This window comes from Dromaius novaehollandiae, chromosome 1 (genome assembly GCF_036370855.1).
Source record: "Dromaius novaehollandiae isolate bDroNov1 chromosome 1, bDroNov1.hap1, whole genome shotgun sequence".
Classification (NCBI taxonomy): Eukaryota; Metazoa; Chordata; class Aves; order Casuariiformes; family Dromaiidae; genus Dromaius; species Dromaius novaehollandiae.
Genome location: NC_088098.1, coordinates 8,593,854 through 8,615,162, shown reverse-complemented (window position 1 = coordinate 8,615,162; position 21,309 = coordinate 8,593,854).

Here is a 21,309-nt window from a genome sequence, read left to right as displayed (position 1 = left end):
TCAATTGTCCTTTAAATAAAGTGTATGAATGTTTAAAGAGTAGCATGTACAGTACAAGAAATCACCTGTTTTGTATCTTCTGTTAGTCAGCATGGGTGGTTCTTGTACCTGTAGTAGCATTGTTACACAATGTCTTCTCTTTAAGATATTTTCTGTAAGAATGAACTGGAAGTTCTTCTCCACTAGTGGAAATTACATGAGTATATTATTCTATTACTGGGGGAAAAAAGGCCAAAAGTGACCTCAGTAGACTCTCTCAAAGACCATTTGCTTGTATACCTGATTCATTGTAATAAGTTTCACAAGGTACCTAAACTGTGGCCAAATTGTGGCTAGCACTAACGTGGCTTGGACATAGCTAATATTTCTATATGGCTCAGACTAAGATACCATGCCTCCTATTTTAAACTGTCATAAGTATGTCTGTGCTGTGTTGCACTTCAGATGTGCCATAAGTAATTTGCTGCAAGTTGCATGTAAAGTCTGTGAGAGAACAAGTGAAAATGAGACAACCTTTCAGCCTTACTCTTTAGGATGTCTCAAACTGCCTTACTACCCCTCAGTCATTTTTGAGAGCTGGTTCTCTGAGCTGCAGTATTACAGACAATTTATTCAGTGCTTAATTATCCTTATGGCTTAGAAAGGTACTGAGCTTTTCTTCCTGATGAATTAGGATAGAAAAATAGTCCAAACTTTAAGTATTTTGCAGTGTCAATCTACCTTTCCAAAGAGACAGGTTAAAACACTTTTTTAGAAATTAAGTATATAATGATTTTTTCAGAAAACGCATGGTTAAGTCCTTTAGAAAATGTATCTATACGAACCTTATCTTGTATTAAGCTGTATTTTTTCATGTTTTCTCTGCCACAAAAATATAACTGAATTTAAATGGGGATTAATTTTTCAAATATGTATTCCATAGCCTCTCTTCACATTTTGTGTGCTTCTCAAATCCGGTTGCAAGATAGTGTTATGTGCTAACACTATTTACGATATAATCTGTCAGCAATCGTATTAAACTAAAACTGCCCCTATTTTCAAGGATTCATAAAAAACTAATACCAAAAATAGTTTCAGAACTGAAAATGAAATTGCCAGACCTGTCCCAGCCCAAAGTGCTTCTTATATTCTTATATCTTCTATATATATAGAAGAACAAAACCCACCCCAAACACACCTTGAATATAGAAAGAAAGAAGCTGAAGAAGGTTATACATATACTATCTTTCATAGGCATATCAGGGAGTGAGTTGAAGTCTTTCTCCGTGTTGTAGACCGGCTTGTGACAAGACTCTTCAGTCTTTCTGCCTTCTAGAGTGACCTCTTGGTCTGTACTGTGGTTCAATAGCACCATAAACCCATTGCTGCTTCTGAAAGATGTCTCTACCATTCCCTGTGCTCATGGTTCATTTGTGTCATGCTTATCTTGGTTGTGTCCATGTTAGCAAGCAGTGCAAACTGTGAGGAGTAGATTGGTTTGTGGTGCTAAATACTCAATGTCCAAGTTGTATGTATTTTGAGTGATTTTACTCTTGACCAGCTCTAATTTGCTCCTGTGGACCAAATGCCCCTTAGCAGCTGAAATGTCAGGTGTATTCCTGGTTCAGATGTTGCAAGACTTGTCCACAGTGTGAACCAACACATAAGTGGGAGTGACTGGGAAATTTGATTCAGAAGTGCATGCAGATGAAAACTCTAATGTAGTTATGTCCCTATACTGTTCCCTCCATGTAAGAGGCTATGCACAAATGCTCAGCCACCGTATTTCATTAGCATGTAGGCAGATTTCTGTCTGTTGCTGTTATCGTGCTCAGTGCTCTTGCTTCTGCTTGAGACATACAATCTGGGAACTTTTTTTCTCTAGAAGAGAGCCTTGCCATTGTCCTCTGGATCTTGGAAATCCTCTGTTTACACTGCTTAGTGAGGAATCAAATCAAGGTAGAAAGGCCGCTGTGGATCTGCTTGTGGCCTAAGCCTGTAATGCTACATTGCACATACTTTTAGTGTAGTGTGGCCCATAAAACCTCCCTATCTGAAATTAAGTGGTAGTGTTATCAGAGAACTCCTTGCTGAAAAGCAGCACACATCCCTGTGTGCAACTTTCATTGTACTCTTACTGCGTTAACTAATAGTCACCATTCTGTCATTTTATAGGCCCTGCGAACCATTGTGAAAGATCAGTGGGTGCTGTGAATCTCAGCCTACAACACAAATGATGTCTTCTGTACCTCAACTATTTTTCACTGAAGATACATTGGCACTCTTCTCTCCAAAGAGTGGTATCTCCAAGATATCAATTTATGAATCCACCTTTTTTTTTTTCTTTAAACCGTTTAGCTGGACTCCTCAGTGTTAATGTGCAGTGCGTTTTCTGTCATCTGGCTGCAAGAAGGAGGATACTATAGGTAGGCTTTTTGCTAGCAGTTCAAGGTGCTTAAAATCACTCTGCAGAGCACAGAGCTCTGATCGGTGGGGTACCCCAGCGAATCATCCATGGTGGAACAGGTCCAGCAGGTCCAGTCTTTTGAGCCTTGTCCCAGCCTGGCATTTTCTCCAAATGTCCATGGCTCCCTTTTAGCGCATCTAGAGGTTGTGTGAGCACCTGTCTGCACTGTTTCTGTCTCACTGCCTAAAGCACACTGATCTTTCCTCTGTAATGAAAGCCTATTATGTGTACCCACTGTGAAAAAGTATCAGAGTGCATAATAGTTCTTCTGCCTCTAGGACTCACCACTCAGCAAATACAATACAATGTATAAGCAGTATGTTCTTCATGTAGAATAAACTGCTTTTGACTCATACCATTTAATTCTCCTGAGGCTCATCCCTATTCTCCTCCAAGGTTAGGAATTTTTCCGTGGAAAAACTCAGTGTCAGGTGTGTACAGTGGAAGGCTGTTCTTTAGACACCATCAAACCTTTACAGCTTCTGGACATTCCTTCTTGCTGCTGTTGCTCTTTTGTCTGCCAAAATCAAAAATGTTCCACCATAGTTTTTTTTTTTTTTTTTTTTTTTTTTTTTTTTCCTGTCTTATAGCCTGGATTTCTCTAACATCCTTTCAATAAGGGCTGCCTTCTTGGCAAAAAAATTGCTATTCAGGAAAGGAGTAGGAGCAGAAAAGGCTCCCAACAAAACATTAAAACAATTTTGTAAGACTAACTTTACAGTTTTGGTAAGGATCAAGCCAGCCTGTGTGTGAACAGGAGACTGGGAAGAGGTCTTGCTGGCAACTCACTTGATCTCTCTGACAGAGCAGCTGCTTCCTGGACACCTGCTGTTACCCCAAGGGCCAGAGAATTAGTGTGCCGTGGGGTCTTCTGGGGTTGGAGGCTCAATTAGAAAACATAACCAAGGAACTGCTTTTCTCTTGGTCTCTGTGAACTTCCTTTGAAGGCAGTTCATGAGGCAATCTATTTTTCTGTTGTTCCCTCTTTTGCTTATATGCAACATTTTGACATCAGCCTGCTGCTGGATGACCCCCTCTGAATTGTATGTGCCAACCTGAGAATAGGTGAGGCTAAATTCTCAGATTTTTTTGTGGTGAGGAAGTGCTTTAGCCCTTATCAGTTTTCAAAGGCAGACACTGTTTCCCCTGTCTCCACTGAGTTTCTTGGAACCTCAAAACCAGGATTTTTAGTATGAGCCATTACTTTGGTGACCATACCAGGACTTGGAGAACAGCCTTTACAGAGACTACCCACTGACTACTGATAAACTTCCCTTGGCCTGGAAGAGGAGAGGATGCTAGGGCCCTAGGTTCAGCCTGGATGGTGTATCTATTTTGGTAGTAACCTAAAGATGAGAATTCAGGAAGGCGCTTTCCTGCAATCATGAGAAATGGCAGTTGGGACAGTGGGAGCTGGTCTGGATCTGCTGTGTCAAGAGTATGATACTAATGTTGCATCTCTTCTATTTCCTTGTTGCCTGCTCCTGGTGGTGCCCATTGATTACTTTGTGCTGTTTCAAGGATTTGCTCCACCATTAATCACAATGGTCACATCATCCTAGAAAGTGCCCTCCTGTTCTGGTGAGTAGTTACCCTCAGTTTTGCTGCTTCATAGCCATAGCCTTGGGACCGAGACTATGTGATCTGCTGCTCTTGCTGTGGGTTAAATACCTGGAGTACACGCTGTAGAAAAATCTGCCTACCTTCTCCTGAAGAGGTCAGCATTTGGGATCCATACCTTGGATAGACTGTTATCTAGAGGTCAGCTGTCTTAGGAACTTGGAGTGGTCCTGTGGAAGAAAGTGGGGTGGGAAGGGGAGGCATGGGAGCAGAGTGGGGAAGGTGTCATGACTCTCGTGTCAACCAGGATTGTTATAAACTAGCCTGTCTGTTTGTTGCTGATTCCAAGGATAAAAGAGGTTGGAGATTTATATTTTAAGGCTGCTCAGCACCATTTTGGTTGCTGTGATTGTTGCCATGGTTGGGAAGATTGAGGAGCAAATATGTATTCAGGGAAGGGTTTGTTTGCTCATAAAAATCCAGTTTTGCCTAAAAGTAACTAGTTGTTCTGATTGTGTGCCCTACTATCAAATCACTCAGCTGAGCTGAGATTTACTTAGTTTCTTTATGGAAACATCCACGAATGCTAACACACTTGTTATCAGAGCAAAGAGTCCATTGTATTTTGGGAGCCTGAGGACAGTGCAGGGCAAGGAAGATGGGAGTGGGACAGCTCTGGAAGCTTCTCCTGAACTTTGGGTGATATGCCTTTTCTGGCATCTCTCTCTTAGGTGCTAACAGCTGCTTGCGGTCCCATACCATATGTCCCCTACGTGCAGCCCATGTTGGCAATTCTTCCTGCCCCAAGTAAGCATAATCAAAGCAAGGCACACAACAGAGCTATGTTTCTGCCTCTTCCCCTACCATAAACTGTCTGGGCATGAGGAGTTTGACTGTAGCAGCAGGACGGGTGATGATCGGTATGTAGCAGCTTCTCTCCCTGGGGTAGTGAGCCCATGTAATTGTACAATATAGAAGATACGGAAAACTTAGAATTTCCCAAATCCAAGGAAAGCTGCCATGAAGATGTGGATTTTGGTAGTCTGGGATGAAAAAGAGCTGCAAACATAAGGATTTGTAGCTTTCATCCTTGCCTTGATTCAAACTGATTGGGGTGAAGGAAAAGCCGGTGAAATAGAACAGAAATCCTGTTGGGGAGAAAATTAACTGGTAAAATGGCAGAACAGAAACTCTAGGCATGGGAAGAAAAGGAAAAAGGCAGGTTTGCTGCTGGAGGCTTCTAAAGTTGTATCTTCTGAAGCTTGTCTGTATCTATGTCACAGGACTCAGTTGCATGGACTGAATTTTGCAGTGCTTTCATAACTCCAGATGTGAGTCATTCTGTATGGAAAGATAAGCTGTGACCTCAATTTCTTTTTACATTCATCTTCATAAAAATAGTAATAAAAAAAACATAAGATGATTATATTGTTCTTTCCAGTCTTTGGTGCTTGATTGCGTTACATAAATCCACTATTTTAGTCTATTTAGTTTTGTTCTTCAGTAATGAAAAGCAGTTGGATCAATGAGATTTAGAAACTGTACTGCTTGCTTATAGATCTGCTCACTGGTAGAAATGTTCAAGGATGTTGCTAAAAATTAACATCCTTTTCCTGCAAGGTTGGGAATATGGACTGTAAAATGGATCTTTGAGAGGCACACTAAGTAACAGGAAATCACCTCAATCTTCATTCAGTTTACCAGCAGTTGGTAATGATGTCAGCCTTTTAAAAATATAAGTTAGATCTGAAGAACAAGAATAGCTATTTTCTTTGTTCCACTGTACTATGCTTAAATGAATGATCTCTGCTTAGGTATTTGGCTGAGCTGATATACTTCAGAATAGGAAGGCAAGGTCATCTGCCCTTTCTTCTAGGGCAGCTATTGTCATCTTGGCTGGGTGGGGGGGAAGAATATACATTTTTATCATTAAGTGATAGGGCCACTGATAGAACTCGTGTGTTTCTTATGCCAATAGAGCTAATAAAATCATATTTTTGCAGGCTCTTATTCCCTTTATTTCCCCAGTTTAATGATTTCATCTGGTGAGTAACTCAAATCAGGATTTAATTTGGACTGACTATCATAATTTTTATTTGCTGCTTAAGAATGGCAAAAAAAAAAATTCCTTTGTCACTGTGATTAGGAAGAGTAAGGTCTATTCAGTTAGAAGTATTCTCCTATTTTCTGCATTTCTGTGTTTTCTACATTTTCTTCAGAAAAGTTATCATGGTTTAGCAGGTGAAAATTTTCTTTTGAAGTGCTTTGACTCAGGCTGATTTCAAGCTAAAGGTATTGGTTGAATAGTGAAACTTGTTAGAATATTATTGTTAAACTTAGTTGACAAGTGAAACTTGTGTCCTGAGTCTATTTAAGTAGTTACTTTAATAGCAAGTTAAATTTTTATATTAGAGGAAGGATTTGCAGTTCTAACCTATATTTCAGATTGCAGTAAGTTTGTTTTACTTTGGATGCTTTCTTATTTAGGTCTGTTTAAATGCGTTGATTACCGCACACTAGACTCCTAATAGAAATGATTAAATTTCAGTATTGAAGAATCCCATGTTATTTCTTGCTTGCTCTTTAAAAGTGATGGGAATTTTGGAGCATCTGGAAAGTGTTTGATGTTCACATGTACTTTGAGTGTAAGAGGAGGGATGGTCCTATTTCATTAATAACCATAATCAACCTTTTACATCGTACTCATTAACATAATGGGAGCAAAGAGCTTAACCTTGGTTCAAGCTGAACCACTTCATCAGGATTCATGTGAATGGCCTACTTAAGAATGTTATATACGTTTATTTACATTATATAACAATTTACTATGTTACAGAATTCATTTGTATATTTCAAAGTGCTTTATCAAAAGAAGTCAATATAGTTATTATCTTTCTGCAGTTGGGAAATTGAGGCACAAGATGATAAGAAGAGTTGCCAGAGAAACACATCAGCCTGCCGTTTAAGTCAGACAGACTGTCCAGTTTTTAGTATCCTCTTTCAGTACGTCCTATACTGGTGACTCTACGGCTATAGGCAACGGGCAAAAATAGTATTTCCCAATATTAAGGGCTGTCACTTGATGTCCTGCCGAAGAGACAAAAATCCTGTAGATTATGGCAAATTTGCAGGAAAAAAAACCCCAAACTGGAGTTTCTATATATGTGCAACTTCCTCTTTAGGAGGGCTTATGACTACTTTGTATTTTGGATACCTTGTGCAGTTCATGAAGTATGTGTCCTATTATCATATGTAATTTTATTTCCTCTCTGGCTTGGAAAGAAGTAGATAGTGAAGTTCTGACTTTGCTCTATCGAGCTTTTGGACTCCAGCAGTTTCTGGATGTCTGAAGTCAGCTCTGTTCATCTTTTTTTAATAAGCTACATTGGTCCTCAATGCCAAAAGTAAACAAGTGTTTACTCTTTTAAAAACCGTAAGAATGAAAGAGATAAAGAATTTCCTTGGGGTTTCAGTGTTCAAGTCTTAAACAGTGTAATAATGACTATCCACTTAAGGCCACTGAAGTGCTGATGGATCTGAGTTGCACACGCTATTATTGAAGAGTGGTTTCAACACTTGGGATTCGGCAGGCTCTGCAAGGCTCTAACCCCACAGGGAAGAATATTCCTTTTGTGTTGCAAACTTTCTGCACTCCTTGCAGCTTAACACTTTCAGCTAAAATCAAAGGTGATTTAAATATATACATGCATTGTTCACTGTCAGGCATTTTTATTTCTTTTCAGGGAGGCTTGCTTATAATTCTGTCCTCAAAATACTGTCTCAATGTTTCCAGATTAGGCCAAGGGGACCTTCTGTATCTAGTCATCACAACCGAAGTCAAGCAAGGAGGATTTTCAACAATGTAATTATGTTCCTTGACCAACGCTAGCTGGTGGTGGTCTGCATGTTTCTTTCCTAAAGGCAACAGTGGCTTGAAAGCAATATTGCTCATCTGTTTGGAGAGAAATAGAATGATTTTTTTATTTTTATTTTTTAATCTCAAGCACTAAAAAACCAAAACCTTGTAAAGTGGTGTTGTAAGACTTTCAATAAAAGGGAATTCCAGCGGAAAAAAAAATTCCATTGCCAATTAAATGACAGAGCCCTGTGAGGTATTACATTTTTTAAAGATGATCTTGGCATATCAGATCACAGGCAGACAATGTGAGACCTTTTCATCTTCATTTTACAAAATGTCCTGAGAAAATAGAGATAATCTAGCAGAGGGAGAACAGCAAACAGTAGGAAGCTCATGTAGCTCCTGATGCTTTTTTGATCTGGGGTGAGTTAGTTCAGAGACAGTTCCATTCAGGCAAAGTGTCACAAGCGATAAAGAAAATGGATGAAGAGTTAATGAGTTTTGTGTGTACTTCCTAGATTTGCCATATGCATATTTGACAGTCTCTTTGGGCTGCGATATATAGCAATAAGGGAAGTGAGATGATAAAATGAGGAAATGACCTTCCAAAATCTTAATTTCACAAATATCATGAGTTGAGTAAAACTGAAGACAAACAATGTTTGAATTTTTAAATAATATTACTTATAATGAACAAATTCAATGGCTGGATCTAGAAACCCAGACATAATGGGATACTTTTTTCCTCCATTAAACAGCCTTAGGGCTAAGGCCCTAATAATAATGTTATTCAGGGAACTTCCATTGGCTTTTGTATGCTTTGGATGTAAAAATAGAGTAATTCAGAGGTGATGAATCCCTTTTCCATTTAGGAAGATAAATACAGAAATCACTCCTGAAACATTCACATATGTGACCAGGGACTTAAATATTCCTCATGATTTGATTTGCTTCAGGAAGTAGAGAGAAAAAGACACTGAACAGATGAACTCATTACAAGAGTCATTCCCCTAGTGTTTAAACTCAATCGTCAACAAATTTGAGCATGTGACATATATATGACCTTTGAAAAACATGAACTACTATCAGAATATGCAATTTTTAAGGCATATCTCAATGTTATAGGAAAGATGGAAATTCCATCAGTAGCCAAGAGACACTTTTTTTCCATTTAAAACTTAATATTTTAGGAAGGAAAATTGTCTATTACCAGTACAGACAGATTTTTATGGCTACATCGACTGTGTATTCTTGCTGTTTTATTTCATTCTGTCCACACAAAGCAAGCATAATCTGTGTTTGTTTTTTTTTTTTAAATGAGTTATGGCTGCTTTTCATATTCTGGGTAGTATAAAGCAGGTAGGCTATATTAACGAATCTGGCCCTATACTTTAAAAGGAAAAAGTACGTACTATCAGCAAGTATTTGCCATGCCTGGCAATCAGCAATGAAAAGCACAAAATAACTGCTAAAGTGAACATCTTTTTATTTATGCAACTGATCACTTGTTTTTTCAAACCAAGATTTATAGTTGCTTACATCTGTGGGTGAGATAGGGGAATAAAAGCAAAGATCAAGTGCTCTTCTGAGTGTTCTAGTTCAGATATTCCCTAAAATGGGCATACTTACCAGTTTTGACATTTCTGGAATTTGGGAATGCTTCTCCCTTCTACTTTTCCCCATCAACATTTTATTTCACAGCAACCACAGATGTCTGGCAGAACCAAGATGGCACAACTTAAGCATCAACCAATACAATGAAGAAAACTGAACGTTTTTTTGTATTTTATTATCTACTCTAATTCTTCATGACAGATAACCTTTCTGCTGTGGGTAGTCCACATACCTTTAGAACAACAGGTATTTTAAAACGTTCCTCAGGGACATGATGTGGAATATAGAGCTGCTGACTCTGGTGGTGGATAGAGAAATAGCACTGAAAATAAGTGAATGAATTACAAGCAATGGATGTTGTCCTGTGGGTCTAACCATGCTGTTCCTCTTGATGCTTCTGGGAAAGCACTGGGTCTTGTGATAAGCTAAACAAAAATTTTCATAACCTGGATGATGACACAGAGGCAGTATTTTCTGCCCTCCTTCTCTCCTCTGTGGAGAGGACAGACAGGTAGACTAGCGGATGGAATCCAATGCTTTCTTCCTTTCTGGGCATGTTCTTATGTAGAGTCTCCAGCAAACACAGCTGCTGTAATAGCATAATGGGCTGCCTTTAATCCCAATGGGTCACCTGACTTAGGCACCCCGGAGAGTTTTGGTGAGCTGAGGGAGGACGTTGGCTGGCGCTTGGCAGGGTGCTTTGAAAACTGCTGCCCTGGGGCAAAGCCCAGAGCCTTAGCTGCTCTCGCTTCTGTCAGATGGTAAGCTGAACAGGGACTGCGGCTCCTCGCTTCCCCCTCCTCCTCCTCTGCTCTGTGCTGGATTTGACATAATGGAGGGTCTTTTTTCCTTCCGCTCTCTCAGCAGTTCTCACAGACAATTATCTGCAGACAATCCCTTTATTGTTATAATTTCTTATGAATCGCAGGAGCCTAGCATGGCTACTCTAGCGGAAGAACAGCATAGGCAGCAGTAGAGGTACCAGGAGCAAACATTATGGGAAGTCTCTTGGCACCGTATGTTTTCTTGGCATTGTAAAGTTGGTTACAGACTGCACATGGGAAGTTTGGAGTGGAACTGGTAGGCAGTTCCCACTTAGGAAGGCATACCATTGCTAAAAGCAGAGAGTCATTGCACTGTAGTAATGCACAAGTGACACATAGTGAAGGCTAGTGGATTATTATATTTCTCTTTTGACTTTAGTCAGTTTGATCTCAGAAACATTATTTAAATGTGGTAAGGATGCTGAAAGCTTGCTTCTGGGGAAGGTATGTAAAACTGTGTGTAAATGTTGGTGTATATAGTTGCAAGGGATTAAATTACAGGTTTAAACTTTATGCTCCTCATTGTGGGTCTCTTAAATACATAAAGAGCTGAGTTTCTCAGCCAGGTAATTTGGTCTGGTTACATTAAAGTAATAGCATATTTACTGGGTTCTGTAAGCTGAGAATTTAGCTGAAAATCCTTCATTGCATCAAGTTTTGCAGCACAATCTTGTCCATGTCTTGTCATTTAAAATAAAATACAGTGAAAGGCAGGCAACAGAGATGCATCGTCACTGAGTAGTGAATGAATTGTCAAAAATAATAGAACATGTAATGGCCCAATGGCTCTTGTTTGCTTCCTGCTATAAATCTTTCTTGGCACATAATTTTCTTGGTTTTGCATTAACTGCCAGAAGTGGCACTAGGGCAGTTCAAACACAGCACACTGAAGTGTGTTTTACAAGATCATTTTTAATATCCATTTACTGCCCTGCTTCATGAGGAAGAACACTAGGCCTCTTCCTGGTATTATGAAATGATGGTACAAAATACATATGACTGTTGATAGCAAAAATCTACTTCTGGATTTCAGTCTTCGTTTCAGGTGAAAAACACATTTTTCTCCAAAGGCCCAGAGGAATTAGCATGTTAAAGCATAGCGAAATTATGATTAAGCGAATTAGTCAGGAGCTTAAGTACTAGGTTTTTTTTTTTTTTTTTTTTTTTTTTTTTTTGCAAAGTAGCAGTGAGTCAAGCTGACTGAGATAAAATAGACACTGGCCTTTCACATGTTCGCATGTAGTCAGTGTACCAGTTTAGCTACGGTAAGTTACCACTGTCAGCTGAGCCCTGTGATTAACCACAGTGCAATCCTAGTCAAATGTAAATGCAAAGTAAACTTTCAAGGTGTTTTCAGTTAATATGCTTTAGTTTGCATTTCTATTGGAGTAGCACAGAGTCATTTTATCTGGCTTAACACACAAATGGTGACATGGCAACATGTCATTCATTATAAGCGTGTTTGCTCTGATAGTCCGTGTGTTCCACGTTTCTCAAAAACCCACCTGAAATTTCTCACTCTTATCTGAACATTTAAAAGTAAAATATGAACTGGATATATGAACATCCAATCACAGATCTCTCTATATAAAGCAAACATTTTAAAATGTCATCAATGTTTTTTTCTTTTTCTCCAATTTCTAAATGTTAATGTACAAAAAGTTTCAGCAAGCTTTAAATGTCTTTGGGGTCTTTTGTGTCTCCTAGTGCTTTTTGTGATTCAGCATGCAGTTTTATACAAAAGTGTTCTTGAAGCATTTATATTGAAAGCCTCTCTGTGAATTATTTCTGGCCTTCTGGTATTTTATGAAGCATCATATTTTGCAACTGAAATATTTTTAGCATGATTTTAGCACGTCTGATTTTCCAAAATCATAGAGAGAGACTCTTGAAACAGATGGAAAATGTGATAAACAGCTGAAGGGGAGGCTGGAAATATAATGGCCAAGTTAAGAGCGATATTCTCTGCTGAACCCCCTTCCATTAACTTCCTCTCCTTTGCACTCTGTTAAACGCTTTCTGCAATGGAAAACTAAAGCCAAACAAGTTTTGTTTTGTTTCTGTTTTCTTGGCGGGGCAAGGCATGGGGAAGTTCAGGAAAGAGGAGGAAACATTTTAGGACTTAGGCTTCAGTGACTCATCTTCAGCAGTGGAAGGCAAAAAGAAAAAATTCTTCTGACTTGGTTATTTCATAATTTGGTATTGTAAGGTTCTTTCCTCTTCCTCTAAAATATTAGCCACTGTTGTCAGAGTCCTGGCAATGTGATTCGGTGTATGACTATCTTTGTTTCTTCCCCTACTTATAGCTGCTTACAGCTATGTTTAATGACAGTAATTTGCTGAAATATATTGACTGAAATTGTCTAGAGGTGGACAAAAATAGCATTTTAGATTTCTCTTGTGCACTCAAATCACAAATCCAGGGTTGAACCTTGGAAGAAGCTGTCCAGCAAAGACCAACCCCTCTTCCCAGACACCTGCAACGATAGAGAGCTCTTGCTAGTAAACCTGATTGTTATCATGCTTCCTCTCCTGAAAGGACACATTTCTGTCTGCTGTACGTATTTGCTTTCTTAACATCTGTGTTCTCGGGACGCGACGGAGCACTGCGGCGCTGCCCGGGTTGTGGAGAGCGGAGCTGCGCGCAGCTCTGACATCCCTGCACTCTGCAACTTGATGAGTAACAGAGTCGCCGAGCGAGCCCCAGGACGGGGTGCGATGTTCTGCCCGTCACGCAGGGAGCACTGGAAAGGTCGGAGCAGTTTGTGCTTCGGCCTTTCAAAAAATGTGCTGGCGCTGGCATTCCAGCCCTGTAGTATCTTGCTCATGGTGTGCAACCTGTTTGTCCTTGCACTGCAGTAAATGAAAGCAGGGTCAGTCCTGACTACAGTAATTATTTCCCAAAGATGGAAATGGGCACAGTGGGAAAGTACTCTTGCAGCAAAGATTGCAAGGCATAAAGAAGCCAATATTTTTGGCTGCTCAGTGACTGGTTTAGTCCTTAGACCCCAAAGGCTGGGCCTACATGTCATGCTCTGTCAATGCAGACAGCTGGTGCGCAGCAGGCTTTGACTTTGTTGCTGTAGGCTTTTGTGTTGCTTTAACATTTTTATAATTAAATATGAAGCAGCAGTTACATACAATACAAACTCTATGGGATGTTTTCTCAGTAAATCAGCACAGTTCCACTGGCTTAATTTATAACAGTTAGACCACTGGTGTGCTGAGATCATTGCTGGTAGTGCTGACCAATATTGTTTCATTGTACACACCAGTGTCTGTGTAATCTGTTGATTCGTGCTTTATGCGTAGGCTATATAACCTCTTCAAGGCTACGGCGTGTTTTGTGTATGTTTTCATAGTGCTTAGTGTGCTATCAGTCCTGGTTCTTTACTGTGTTTCTAGATGGTATGATAATCAAAATAATAATAATAAAAGTTCTAGGGTAAATTTTAAGTTGGAGAGGAATGATGTTGTGGTCGAAGCTTTGTGTTTCTGTTTGGCTCCCAAGAGGGGAGTCTGAGGTCTGCCTGGGAGCTGCGAGTTAGGGGTCACCCTCTGTAGATCTGCCCTTCAGATGGGACTGCAGCATGGTTTGCTCCATTCATTAAAGATTTGGTAATGTTTGCCTGAGATTCTGCTCAGTTAGAGCAGGTCTTGGCTGAAGTTTGCCCTAAAAGTGCCTTCTGCTTGTTCTTCTCTATCTCAGGAGTGGTTTAATTTTAGTGAAGGTACATAAATGTATATACAAGGAACAGCTATGAAAATTTTGCTAAACAGTGTAATGATTTATTGCTGTGAGTGGATCAATGATTCTGATTGGCATAACCATAGATGTTAGCATGATAAATAAAATCATGGTGTCACTGGAACTGAGCTATGCACAAGCCTCATATTTGATAGATTGTAGTATTTTTCCAAAGAAAGCTGTTACATAACCTCAACAGGTCTCTTTAACATATACCTATATATAATGCAATTACTAATTTAACTACGTATAGGATAAAATGTGTCCTCAGGGATTTTCCGATTGTTTACTTCGACATACCTTTTTTGTCCGTGGGAGGATTGCAGAGAGGAATGTTTGGTCTGTTCTATCCTTCTTGGTTAGTTATATGCTATTTTTATCCTTTGTTATCAGAAGGTGCAGGACTGTTGGCTACCTTTATACTTTGACCACGTTTCATCACACATGCTTTGCTGCTATTCTTACTGTCCTAAAGCATACAGAGGTATGAGCAATATAGTGAGCATCTTTCTCCAAGGCTGCCCCTCTGTCCTTAGAATCACGTAACTCATGTTACTGTACAGTCAGCTGCTGTCAGGATAAGACCTAAGTTATGTTAAGCAATTTGTGTCACTGGGCCAAATTTATATCTGCTACAAGTTTCGTGACATCAAGACTGAACTGAAAGGCAGCGTTTTTTATATCCTCCTAACTAGGAGTCACATAGTTGCACAGGGGTTTTATCAGACGGTTTTAACTTTGTTCACACAATAGGCGCATGACAGAGCTGATATTTTAGTTGGGTATAACAGTGCAGATGCTGGATTGTTTTTATTAGAAGCTTGTGTTACGTCACCACACAGAGTTCGTGACTGCGTCCTAGCTTCCTAACGGCTACATGCTTTAGCCAAGGTCAGTCATCCCTCTTCTTGTCTGGGCCGGAGCAGACTACCCTGCTCCAGTGAGCTGGAACTGATTCTGTGTGGAGAGCATCATTTGACCAGTGCTCCCATAGCCTGCTTGGACTGTAAAGAAGATAAACAGGAGCAGGATTCTTCGGCTACTTTATTAGAGTGGGTATCCTGTGGTCGCCTTCTGTGCGTTTCTGCAAGAGTTCCGAATGTTATTTGGGGGGTTTTATGCTGTAATAGTTATAAGACACCTAGGCTGAACAAGCGGGAATAAAAGTTTAGATGTGTGAGTGTGTCTGACTAGGACATGGTGAAGATGGAAGCTAGAAAAATGTCTAAAACCCAGTCCCTCAACCAGGGAAAGATTTGGACTTCTGAGCTTTTTAATGGACTAAGGATTCCGCTCCTTGTGTGTGTTTGTGTTTTTCTGTATCTGCAGCCTTTTATTAAGATAAGTAGGTATACTGACACTTTGAAATGCTTTTAAAATATTCCTGTCAGATTAGAGCTATTAGACACTATAAAAAGTGAATCTGATATCCCTCCGATACCATTCAGCAAGTTTTCACTGAATGATAGGTCAATAAAAGTAAGCAATTGCTATCTTGAACCTACACCTCAGGTTCTACTGGGTGTTAAAGGCATTTAGCATTTTGTTTCACTGTTCCTCGTTTCATAAATCTTCATTTTATTTTTAATAAACCTGAGGTACTGGATGCTTTCATTTGATATTGAAATGAGTAGAGGAATGGGCATTTGAATAATAGCCTGTTTTCACTTTGAAAAGAATTGTAATGAAACTATAAAAAGAAGGATGCAGGTGGAGGCAATACATGAGGCATTTTGCTAGAAATGAGACATTATTACTAAAGCCTGCTTATGTCATTTTGATTTTTCTGAATATATTATGAAAAGGATAACACTCTCATGACATGGAATCTGGTGGCCTTTATATTGCTTTACTGAACAGTTATCACTGCTATATGGTTGCTATTCAGCCCCCCAGATACACAGCTTCCCATATTGTTCTCAATGTGATTCAGATTATTTTTCACTGAAAACATTGTATTAACGCTATAGATATGTGAAGAATGCATCCTGCCTTAATTAACTCCTGATTAAGCAAGGTGCCTGGTGGATGTCACGGTCAATGATTTCTGGCATTTTGAACCTTTCAATTTTTATAAGAATTGTCAGCTGCTTTTGTGCAGCAGTCCTCTGTGCAGTCTATTATGAGGAGATGAACATTGTGCTCCTTTGGAAGACCTGACTTTTTGTTTTTTCTTGTATGACTTGTTGCCATTAAACAATAATCATGCAAATTTAAGGCATACATTTGTTTTTCACTACGGAAGAAAAGACAGCCATGATTAAGCTTAGGTCAGACAAATTAGAAAACCCAGAAAATTTAGCTTTAGCAGTAGATTAAATTTATCATGATGGCTTTTAGAAGAAAGAATTGTTGAAGAAATGTTTGAATGCTTATAAAAATAGGAGATATGTTTTAGATTACAACAGCCTTTCTGCTAGCTGCAGAGGTGTTTTCCTTCACAAGATCCTCTGTAATTCTAAAGGTGTATAATTTCAGAGGATGTCACAGTTGTCATGGCAATTGCATTAATATTGCATGGGCATAAAGCGTGCAATAACACATCGTATCAGTTTCTCTTGCCCTCAGGCTACCAGAAGTCACTCATTTTTTCCTTTAAATTGTGCTATTTTTTTTCCTGTGAACATTCCTATTACAAATATAAGCTCAAGTCTTTTTTTACGTGATCACTCTTAATTTGCGTAGGTAAGTTGCCACTTTATCTGCAGAAGGGAAGGTTTTTTTTTTTTCCAACTTAAATACCTTACTCTAGTTGCATTGCTCAAAAACATTGTGAGGAAGGAGGAGGGGTAGTGGATGTGATAAAAGCTGCAACTTAGGAAATGATTTTTCTCCCTGTTTCCTGCTGCTTTTCTGACTTTTTTCCTCATCTGTTGCTTGTTCTTCTGTTTCAGGTTATAACTTGGCACTCTTTAAGTCAATGAAAGTTTGGCTATTGGTAACCAGGATTTTACCTCTTTTTTTATCTTTAAGGACACATGAAAACTGCCATAGGTTAACAAAAATAACACCTTCCCCCCCCCCACCTCCCCAAACACAGAAATTCCTAGTGGTTCAGACTCTATTGTTATTTCATGTTTTGCTAGTTTTGTCAGAGCTAACAGGGCCAAGGAGAACTGTATTTTGTGGGACAGGAAAGGTCATGGAGGTCCCTTACTCTCGCTTGCTTTTCACCTGACTTCAGTGGGATTCACTATAATGCATAAGCAGGCAAATGGTGTTATTGTTTCTGCTTCCTGCGCATGCTGGATCTCAGCAAAAGCATTAACTCAGATAATCCCAAAAGTATGCAGGTCTCTCGTGTATGCCTGTGCTGGGGTAAGAAACAATCTGGCCATGTAATGTTTTGATAAAACCCATCTTGAAACCGCCTTCTTGTTAAGCAGCGTTTGTCTGAGTCAGTAACCTTCTGCTCCTCTGTCTGCGCTAGCTGTCTTTGATTTGGATGTTCATTTTAGGACTTCAAAGCCCAAAATAGAGTCTAGCTCTTCAAGCATATGTTTATGTTAAGTGGTTGAGAAACATCCGTTTCTCTCCTGTTTCCATATGGTTACAACTCTGGCACCCCCAGTGACTGTAACAGTGTTAGTGGAGCAAAGGTGGAGAGAGAGAGTCTTCCAAGATACATTTATACCTTATACCGGTGCAGACAGAGCCTGCTTTGTCTGGACTCCTTGGTGGAAGAAAAACCCTTGATCAAGTTTCAAGGCTGTGCCATGGTCAAGCCAATACATCCAGCATCTCAGAGGAGTTTGTCAGACATGTTTCTTCAGTGTTCATCTAAACATAAAACTATTTTTAAATATGTTATATACTGTGCCATTTAGAATACAATGCATAAACTCATTTACATCTCTTCCTTACTGACCTGGTTGCTTTCATCACAGTTTTAACCCGTTGGATGGGTCTTCACCCTTGAATTTGCTTCCTCCTTCATCCGTGCGAGCTGGAGTCTGCTCTCCTTCAGGCTCTGTTTCCTTGGCTCGCTGAGAAGTTAGCAGCTGTCTGCTATGGTCAATTTTATACTGCATTGTATTTATCCTTTCAGGCCAGGCAGAGCACCCCTGGAGTTTGGATAGGCAGCCGTTTGTCCAATAGATCTTAAATACTTAAATGAGAACTACATCTGTAATGTGCTAGATAATAAAGAACAGGAGGTTGTAATCAATTAACTTCTGAGAACCTTAGATGCCATCACCCGAAGAGTGTTGATTATATCTTCAAACTGTTTGGAGCACTAAAGCCAAAATACAGCATTACGCACCTAGGAGGGCTCATCAGTGAAGCTGTCACAGGCATTAAACTGGGAACAGAAAACCTTTGCCCAGCAAGCTTCGTACTGTTTAAGCACATGCTTTGGCTGTACTCCAGATCACTTATTAGGGATTAAAATTTAACCTTGCAACCTATTTTTCAGCACCTGAAAATTTTTCAACTCTTTTGTGCTCTTTCTACTTAGGTAAGTAAATTAAGTTTACTTTTCAGTACTAGCAGTACAGCGGATATGCAGTTAACAAGAAGGTGGAGCAGGGCCAATAATGCATTTGGTAGAGAGGATGTTCTACTGCTCTACTGAGGTTTTTGTGAAGAAACGAAAACCATGAACTGGTGAAATTTGCTTATTAGAGAAATGTTAAATAATGTTATTGCAAAATAGGATTCTTCATATTTTTTTCTGAGACTGATAACTTAAATTTTGTGTTTCCAGAATGGCAAAAGAAAATCCGTTGTCTGAACTTAATTGATTTAATTTGTGATATTATGGAACAAATGGTCTGTAAAGACAGACCGACTTCACTGATTTCAGGGGCATTACCATGGATATGCACAGATCTTCTCTTATGCTTTGCAAGAGCCACAGGGTTTTTAAAATCTGTGTAGAGCCAAAAAATTAAAATCCTTTAAGACTTTCAGGACATATCTGGCATTATTAGAAGTGGAAAATATCAGAAATCTGTGAAGAGGATCTTCTTATGAGTGGTGCCCCCTCTAGGGGAGGAGGCAGCTCTGCTATGCAGAACAACTAATTATGCCTTGCTGACATCTTTCACAGGGACTGACTACCCCAAAATGAAATAAGAAAAGGCACTGCTGTCTCTTCATCCTTTTGCATGGACCAGTAGATCTCTCAGGGCATACATCGTAAATATATTGAGAGGTTCAATGCAGATGGTTCTCCAGAGCACATTTCCTGAAAGGCCTTAAGGGCAGCCATGGCCATCTACTTCATTATTCATTCCTTTCAATATTTCCTGCTGCAGAATGGCACGTGCAAACTGCAGCATGGACTTAGCCTAAAGGCTGTCAAAAACCCAGCCTTACCCTTCTGAAAGTCATTTCTTGTGCGGCATGGACAAAGGTAACATAAACCTCAGTTTAAAATGTATAATAGTGCTGCTGTTTTTAAATGTGTGGTTTATTTCTATTCAAAATAGTCTTTGTTACTGCTGTGATCATGTCTAGATTAAAAAAAAAAAAAAATCTTCCTGAAGATCCTGTCAGGTTTTTTTCCACTCTGAGAGAACAGTTAACCTTGACGGTTATTATCCTTTGTAATCTTGGTGGGTTTTATTCCTGCTACCGTCTCTGTAGGTACTGGAAGTATGTATAAAAAGTAATCATTTAATCAATACCTAGCATATTAAGCAGAGACAGTCCCACATCTTCAAAAAATGAGCTAGTTTTGATACCATGTGGCAAGCCTCTGTACCTTAAATGGGCAGCTCACAGAAATACCTGTCCTCTGTCACCGTTATCTTCAGCGTGTCCAAGGCCCGGTTTGCTTTCCCTGAAATCGATAGTAAATACCCTACTTGCTGTGAATAGGTTTAAAACCCTGGCTATAATCATTTTGCCCTATCCTGTAGTTAAAGCCAATCTCTCCTAAACCAAATACTTCCATATCTTTGTGTATTCTTTAGTTGGTACTGTGTCTCTAGCCATCCACAGAGCTCTGCCTCGAAATACTTCTCTTCCATTATTTTATCAGTGAAAAGCTAACACTACTTGGGTTCTTCTGCATGAAAATTAGCATTTCTGTAACAGGCATTTTTTGTCTGTGGTGCATGTCAGTTTAGCAAGAACTGAAGCAGCAGGGTGATGGGACTTAACTCTGAGTGAGGTTTTAAAATGAAAGTAAAACCGGAAACAGAAAAAAATGGCTTTGTTTTCCTCTCTATGTAGTCAAAGTCCAGCTGGAAAAGTGTTTTTTTTCCTCTTTGGATAAATGTAAACTAATGAAAAATTTGTAACAATACATTCTTAAGCTTTAACAAAATCTTAGCTGTGTATCTATGAATAAATTAATTGATGTATTTTCCTCAGAGGACTGATAGACCAGTCCCAGTGCTGGGACAGCACTGTAGTAAAAGGTGATGCTATATGGTGTTATATGTGGAATTATATTGCTTTTTCCTTTTTTTCTTTTAACCTATTGATTTTGACTGTTTTAAATAGTGGTTTCCACATTGCGACTCTGGATCGAGGTAATCTTCAGAGTTATCAGAGGACTACTGCCGGTCCACAGGTTGTGCTGCCCTCTGGCAGAGTTGACTTGATGAAGTTCTGTTTTGTTCCCCTTGCTTCAGTGCAGAGAAAAAGCCTCTCCCCCTTAATGCATCCTCCTGACATGTGATGGGACTTGCATTAGGTCTTGCTGCTGAAGGGATGACCCAACTGAAGGGAGGAGGGACAGCTGGAAAGCCATTGACTTAGATTGTCTGGCAGCATGGAAACTTGGGGCTAGATCCAGAGCTTGACTTATTCCCTTCCATTTGTCTCTTCTGTGAATAGCTATTGTTCTTCCCCTGGAGAAAAGACACATTGTCAAACTTGGCAGAGCATGAAAACTTTACTTGTACATGCTTGTTTTGGCTCTGGCATCCTGCACATGGAAAGGATGAAAGTCCTGAAGGGATGGATGAATGGGGTCCTGAGCTGAGAGAAGTCTCAGATGTGTGTCATCCTCAGTCTTCTTGCACAGGTAGCCCCATGTGAACAAGCCCATAATATAGTTAGCAAGTAAGAATATGCCGAACCCCTCCCCTAGAAAAGTGTTTTCCAAGCTGGCAATTGGGATACCTGCTGTTTGGAAGGGTGCCCGCAATGCGGGTTTCTTGAAGGGATGGAATAGCTTAGTTTCTGTGTGATACTGTGACAGAACGGAACAGAGAAAGCAATGTTCTGTTTTATACTCCAGCCAGCAATAATCTCTTTCCCTGCTGAATACTGCATTTTTCCTTTATAAAAACATTAATCT